Source organism: Euphorbia lathyris, chromosome 9 (genome assembly GCF_963576675.1).
Source record: "Euphorbia lathyris chromosome 9, ddEupLath1.1, whole genome shotgun sequence".
NCBI classification, from domain to species: Eukaryota; Viridiplantae; Streptophyta; class Magnoliopsida; order Malpighiales; family Euphorbiaceae; genus Euphorbia; species Euphorbia lathyris.
In genome coordinates this window covers 4,713,042-4,720,584 of record NC_088918.1, presented here as the reverse complement: position 1 = coordinate 4,720,584, position 7,543 = coordinate 4,713,042, and the positions used below count along the sequence as shown (strand labels likewise).

The 7,543-nt window shown below is 38.6% G+C and overlaps 1 non-coding gene across 1 annotated transcript; it reads right to left on the bottom strand.

Moving 5' to 3' along the window:
- Positions 1–3,940: 3,940 nt before the first annotated feature.
- Positions 3,941–4,047, bottom strand: LOC136207635 (small nucleolar RNA R71). Its single transcript, XR_010676766.1, has one exon. It is a non-coding gene; the product is annotated as a small nucleolar RNA R71 (small nucleolar RNA).
- Positions 4,048–7,543: the final 3,496 nt, after the last annotated feature.

Here is a 7,543-nt window from a genome sequence, read left to right as displayed (position 1 = left end):
GGTTGTTGCCTCTTTGTTACGATGAGAGATTAAGCCCATGGACTACAACAAGATTTGAGTTTAAAAGCCCATATATGATATATGCACAGTTAAAAATCAGGGGTTAGTTACACAAATATTCCTCTTTCAATAAATAAATATAAGTTTCCACAACTTGTAAAACTAATTCTTATTTTGTCAGATCTCTAAAAAGTATATATTTCCTGTATTTTAATCTCAACTGTTATTTTGACAAAAACAAAATAAAAAACTGCTTATTTAATAATAGTATGAATTTCTTATGTGTATTGATAAAAAAACCAAAAACAATTTACATAACTGTAAAATAGTATTCAAATTTGAATTATCATGTAATTTTCTCAAAAATCAAAGCCATAGGGACCGTTTAGGCTTCGTTTGGTCATTCGAAATTGAAAATTGATTCCTATTTTCTTCGGTTAGTCCCTCTTAATCAGTGGCGGATCCAAGATTTAAGGGAGGGGGGCAAAACTTTATATAAATTTTTTAGACAAAATAGCATTAATTAAAAAAAATTATACTTTAGTACATAATTGCTATTCGATACAAAATGTCTTAAATAAAAAAATCTAATGCTAAGTAGATCGACGATTACGAGGTGTCAATTGACATCTACGATCGTCATAACTTGAAAACGATCTGCCGTCTCTACCTATACTGCTTCTTTTTAGGGTTAAGTTGCAAAAATACCCCTAACATTTTGGGTCAGGAGCAATTTTATCTCTAACGTCTAAAATGGTGCAATTTTACCCCTAATGTTTATAGCTAAGAGCAATTTTACCTCTAATGTTGATAAATTGGATCAATTTCACACACTATTATAAAATACAGTCATTTTTTTATTTATTTTGCACCAATTCCATATCAATTTGTTCTAAAAAAAATGATATAATGTTTTTTGTAATTTAATAATAAAATTAGAGATTAATATTTATAAATTTGATGAATTTTTTGAATTTTTTTTTGTCAAATTCGTACAAAAGACAGTATATTTTTAATATTCTTTCTTATTTTTTTCACATCCCCACATATGTTTGTGATTTGTTAGTGATAAAATAACGCATGTGTGAAGTGTAGATGACAAGATTCATGACCGAGAAGACAGCTTGATGAATTATTCTTAAATTGACCCAATTTATCAACGTTAGTGGTAAAATTACTCTTGGCTTCCAACATTATGGGTAACATTGCACCATTTTAGACGTTAGGGGTAAAATTGCTCCTGCCCCAAAACGTTAGGAGTATTTTTGTACTTAACCATTCTCTTTATATCAAAAAAACCCATAAGGTAAAACGGCGTGGTTTTGCACTAAAGAATTTTTTTTTTTTAATTTAGGATTTGTTTTTTCTTCTGGCAAATTTTTAATTATCTAAGTTCCGTTTTGGGGCTGTCTAAGCAATATAAAGCTAAATCCTTAGGAATTGGATTAATGAAAGCACTTTTTATTATTTATTTTTTTTTTTTGTTTTATTACGATTCATTTTTTAATATCATATGCATAATTCATGAATTTTCCTTATTATTTTCTAATATTTTAGTTTAACTATGTTTTCTACTTATTTTCACGATATAATTTAAAATTTTGAGGATATATTTTAATAAGTTTTATGAATTATTGAAAGTATAATATCATCATACGGGTCATGGTGAAGAATTTTTATGAAAATTGAGAGTTTTGAGATTTGTCTCTCTTTTAGATCTCATATCTATCTCTCTTTTGTGATCATGGCTCCTCCTCCAGATGATTTCCTTAGTATTGAAGTTCTCTTTAATCCTAAGCTCTGTTTTGCTTCAGATCCACCTCATCAGCCCCTTACTGGTGACAAACCCGTGCCGTCTTTCTCCTCTGTTGTTAAACGAGGCATTTCGGAGGTTCATCAATCCTCTGCTACGGTTACTGACATTGGAGGCCTGAAATCCATTCGGATTTCGCAATCTGCTTATGAGAGGAGATTAGCTCTCTGCTCACATGCTCTTATCGGAAGACTTGTTCTATCTAAAGGGGATTCCCCTTGGAAAGTGGCGGACCTCAAGGCGAGTTTAACTAAAATTTGGGGAATCACTGCTCAGTGGAGATAAAGGATATTTTCAAGTAAACTTGCTTTCCAAAAAAGCACATGATATGGTTGTCAACAAGGGGATTGTGAATACCCGTTTGGGCACTTTTCGTCTTCAACCTTGGGTGCCGGATTTTGATCCTTATACCGAACGTTCCACTAATGCATAAGTTTGGGTTCGCCTCTTGTTAGGCATGAATTTGACTACAAATTAACATGTTATTAAGGGTGTTTTTGTAGCTAAATTACAAGAAAAAAGGTCTTATAAGTGTTTTTATGCAGATATGTAAAGATTAAGTCGAACAGACTGGAAGCAGCCTGTTTCACGCATGCCATGAGGAGTTAAGCCATTCTTTGATCCAGCAAAATTTGCTCGGATACTTTTTGTACCGGGTTGACCCTTTTCCTTTTCTTTAAATAGACGTAGGAGCAAAGAAAAAGGGATCATCTTTTGTTGAACTAAAAAATAGACACTTTGACAGAGAGGAGAGCTCTCAAGGATGAAAACTCCATTGATGGAGTTTTATAGCTTTGTATCGGCAGACTGCTCACTCGCCACTATGAGTGAGTAGTCATTTTGAATAGGTTCGGCCAGTTGGAGCCGGTTATGTAAGTTTCATGATCCTTATTTATGAATGAATGTAGTTAATTTATGAAGTGTTTGCTAAAGCTTTATATTACATTGCTCATGCATGAACATTAGTGTTAGATGAATGATGTTAGGTGGTTGTATCAAGGGTTTTCTTTATTGAAATGTTGTTTCAATCATAATGCAAGAAAGAACCAACCTTAGGGACGCTTATGGCTGTAGTAAGTCTTAGAATCTTAAGAACACACGAGAGTTGACTTAAGTGGGCATTAAAGCAGAGACCTTGACTTCACTTTGCATCATTCATGAATAAATAGGGTGTTTAGGGACTTAAAGTAACCTGCTCCGTTGTGCCTAGCCTATTCTACCTTTTTATCAATATCAAATACTCTTTTCCATAAGTTGAATCAGTTACTTTGACACCAATTCACAATATCTCTTAATATAAAGAATTCACATACCACGAACACCCTGTTCTGCAATGTTTTTCTAGTAAAATTTGGTCATCAATCCCTGCGGAGACGATACTTGACTTATCACTTTATTACTTGTATCTAGTGCACTTGCTAGAGTCTGTTCGGTAGACAACAAGTTTTTGGCGCCGTTGTCGGGGATTGAAAGCAACAAAATTTATCTGAAAATTTCTGTGAAACTAGGTGTTTTTAATCTATTTGCTAAATAGTGCAGCCAGAAGGAGTTCTCCAATTGTTTATGCGCAGAGCTGGACCTCCAGTTTTTCCTACCGATCTCGAATTAGAGAGAACTTGTAGACGAAACCGAGCGGGAGCTAGACATGCAAGATAAAGAGAGCGACAAAGAGAAAGAAGGATGGCTGGAAGAGTACCACCCGAATAACCAATCCAACCAAATCAGGAAGAAGAAGGAGAAAATAACAATCCTCCAGTTATGAGGATCAGAGACTATTCGAGGCCGACCACGGAAGAACACTCGTCGTGCATTGTATTACCTAACGAAGGAAACAATATGTTTAAAGTGAAAGCATCTATGATACAAATGTTGTAGGCAGTAGTACAATTCAATGGATACCAATCAGAAGATTCAAACAGGCATATCCAGGAATTCATCACACTGTGCAACATTTTCAGATCGAACCGAGGAGTTTCCGATGATGTGATTAGGCTGAAGTTGTTTCCTTTTTCTCTCAAGGACAAAGCAAAGAACTAGTTGAGGAACTTACAGCCAGGGACGATCACCACTTGGGAAGAAATGGCCAGCGCGTTTCTGATGAAATATTTTCCACCTAGACAGGCGATTAAACTCAGAAATGAGGTATCTCATTTCGTGCAGGAAGAAGATGAATCCCTAGCCGAAGTATGGGAAAGGTACAAGGGGCTATTGAGAAGGGTACCAAATCATGGAATCCCCATGTGGATGCAAGTGCAGAATTTCTACAATGGAGTCACCAACATTTATAAAATTCAAATCGAATCCATTGCCAATGGTAACCCCAAAAATTTGGAGCCACAAGCCTTGTACGATCTGATTGAGAAAGTCGTAAGCATGAGCTACAACCGGCACTCAGCTAGGAGTGAGGGAAAAAGAACGGCGGACGTCGATGTTGTATCGAAACTGACCACGCAAGTGGAACAGCTTGCAAGACAGCTCAGCAAGATGAATGTATCATCGATTCGCAGCGAACCCCCGTTCAATGACATATGTGATTTTTGTGGGGGGTGCATTTCAACATCAACTGCCCTGGAGTTAAACAAGGGAAATGTGAGCATGCAGAATGTGATTATACGGGATATAATCATAGAAACTCACAAAACCCATACTCGAATATGTATGACCCATCCACAAGAAATCATCCAAACTTTGGATGGACTGGACAACCCAATCAGCATGAACAACCAAGGTATCAGCAACAACAGGGAGGACACTACCAGAGGCAACCTCAATAGCATTATAAACAACCTGTTCCACCAAAGGAAGATATAGAGCAGGACATAAAGACCATGATGATGCAGTTCATGAAGCAGACACAAGCGTCAATTAAAAATCTAGAGACACAGGTCCATCAACTCGCTGCATCTACGTCGAAGGGAAAAGGGATAATGCCAAGTAACACAGAACCAAACCCTAAAGGAGATGTCATGGCCATCACTCCGAGATCTGGTAAGCAAACTCAACCAACTTTATCTACTGATGAAAATGCTGAGTGTGCAGGCACCTCTCAAAATGCTGAAAGTCAGAAGAGACAAACTGTTCCTAGTCAAGAAGAACCCATCGGGGTAGAAGCAACCATTGATCAAGACCAGGAGGAACAAGGCAAGAAGTACAAACCACCTCCACCCTATGTTCCACCTGTACCTTATCTGACGAGGTTGATAAACAAGAAGCTGGAAGAGCAAAATTCAAAGGTGTTAGACACCTTAAGGAAGCTACACATCAACATTCCCTTTGTGGAAGCACTAGCCCAGATGTCGACATATGCCAAATTCTTAAAAGATATCTTGTCAAATAAGAAGAAATTGGAAAATATCTCAATGATCCAGCTGAACAGAGATTGTTCTTCAATACTCCAGAACATGCAGCAGCTTCCGAAAAGGCTAAAGGATCCATGGAGTTTTTCTATTCCCTGTTCAATTGGCAAGTTAAATATTGAAAATGCACTATGTGACCTAGGAGCTAGTATAAACCTTATGCCATATTCTGTGTATGCTAAACCAAGACTAGGAGAACCACAACCAACCAGCCATATTCATCATAATGGACATAGATGAGCACTTGCATGTTCCTATTATCCTAGGTAGACTGTTCTTAGCAACGGGTAAAACATTGATAGATGTGGGAGATGGACAACTATTTTTTAGAATTAACGGGGAAGAAATCATTTTCAAAATGAATGAAGCTATGAGACGAGCTAACACTGATGATGACACATGTTGTTTCTTAGATGATTTCCAAAGTCTTTCCACTTTGCAGGAACAAGGACAGGACACTCTGGAAGCTCTCTTGGGAGAAGAGGTGAATTTATAGGAATAGGTTGTTCTATTGAAACCAACTTGCCTACACCTCCTCTAGACCCTACTGTTCCCACTCATCAAGAACCACCTGAAATACCCATTGTACCGTTGACTAAACCCGAACTTAAACCTTTACCACCACACCTAGAGTAGGCATTTCTGGAACCACCTAGCGGAAGCTCGGTGATTATTTCTTCAAAGTTAACCCCTAACAGAAAGCTCGACTCATGGAGGTACTGCGAAGAAACATGGATGCGATTACATGGAAAATTGATGATATCAAGGGTTTTAGCCCAACATTATGTGTTCATATAATTCTAATGGAGAAGGATCACAAGCCGTCTATCCAGCCACAACGCAGACTGAACCCCCACATGAAGGAGGTTGTGCGAAAAGAGGTGATCAAGCTGTTGGATGCTGGAATCATTTACCCCATTTCCGATAGTGTATGGACAAGCCATGTTCATTTTGTGCCAAAGAAAGGAGGAACCACAGTGGTTCTCAATGAGAAAAATGAGTTGGTCCCCACGAGAACCATAACAGGATGGCGCGTTTGTGTGGACTACCGGAAGCTCAACGAGGCCACAGGGAAGGATCACTTCCTTTTGCCTTTCATTGATCAGATGCTAGAACGATTAGCAGGGTATGCATTTTATTGTTTCCTTGACGGATATTCGGGGTACAATCAGATTGCAATTCATAGTGAAGATCAAGAGAAGACAACTTTCACGTGCCCTTATGGGACATATGCCTATAGGCGCATGCCGTTTGGATTGTGCAACGCCCCAGCCACATTCCAAAGGTGCATGATGTCTATATTTCATGATATGGTGGAATGAACGGTGGAAATCTTCGTGGACGATTTCTTTGTCTATGGAACTTCATTTGGGAGTTGTCTGAACAACCTCGAGGCCGTCCTGGTGCGATGTAAGGAGACCCACCTAGTCTTGAATTGGGAGAAATGCCACTTCATGGTTACTGGAGGGATCGTTCTCGGGCATCAAATCTCTAAAATGGGGGTGGAAGTGGACAAAGCTAAGGCGGAATTAATAGAGAAACTGGCTGTGCCAACTAATGTCAAGGATGTGAGAAGTTTCCTTGGGCACGCAGGGTTCTACCGAAGGTTTATCAAGGATTTCTCAAAGATCGTGTTACCCTTGTCTTCCTTGCTATATAAAGATGCGAAATTCTCATTCGATACAAGCTGTCTAGAGGCATTTGAACTTTTAAAGGGCAAGCTTGGAGTCTCTCATATAATTGCCACACCTTACCATCCACAAACTAGTGGACAGGTTGAAATCTCAAATCGAGAAATCAAAAGAATTTTGGAGAAAACCGTTGGCAATTCTAGGAAAGACTGGGCAAACAAGCTTGACGATGCTCTATGGGCGTATAGAACCGCCTATAAGACACCCATTGGAATGTCCCCATTTAGATTATTGTACGGTAAGTCCTGTCATCTTCCGGTAGAAATGGAACATAGAGCCTTTTGGGCATTAACCTTCTTAAATTTTGAGAAACGGGCTGTGGGCGAACAAAGAAGATTGAAACTTTGTGACATGGAAGAATTCAGGCTATTTTCATATGAAAACGCAGTCAATTACAAGGATAAGACCAAGGTGTGGCACGACAGAAAAATCCAGGCGAAAACGTTTCACGAAGGACAGAGAGTTCTTTTGTACAATTCACGACTCAGACTGTTCCCTGGAAAGCGGAAATCAAGATGGACAGGGCCGTATATGGTGAACAAGGTGTTCGGTCATGGAGTAGTAGAAATTGGCAAGGAGGAGCATGAACCTTTCAAGGTGAACGGGCAAAGGCTAAAACCTTACCTAGAAAATTATCACACAAGGAAGATTGACATTGTCCATTTCCAAGACCCCCCGAGCCA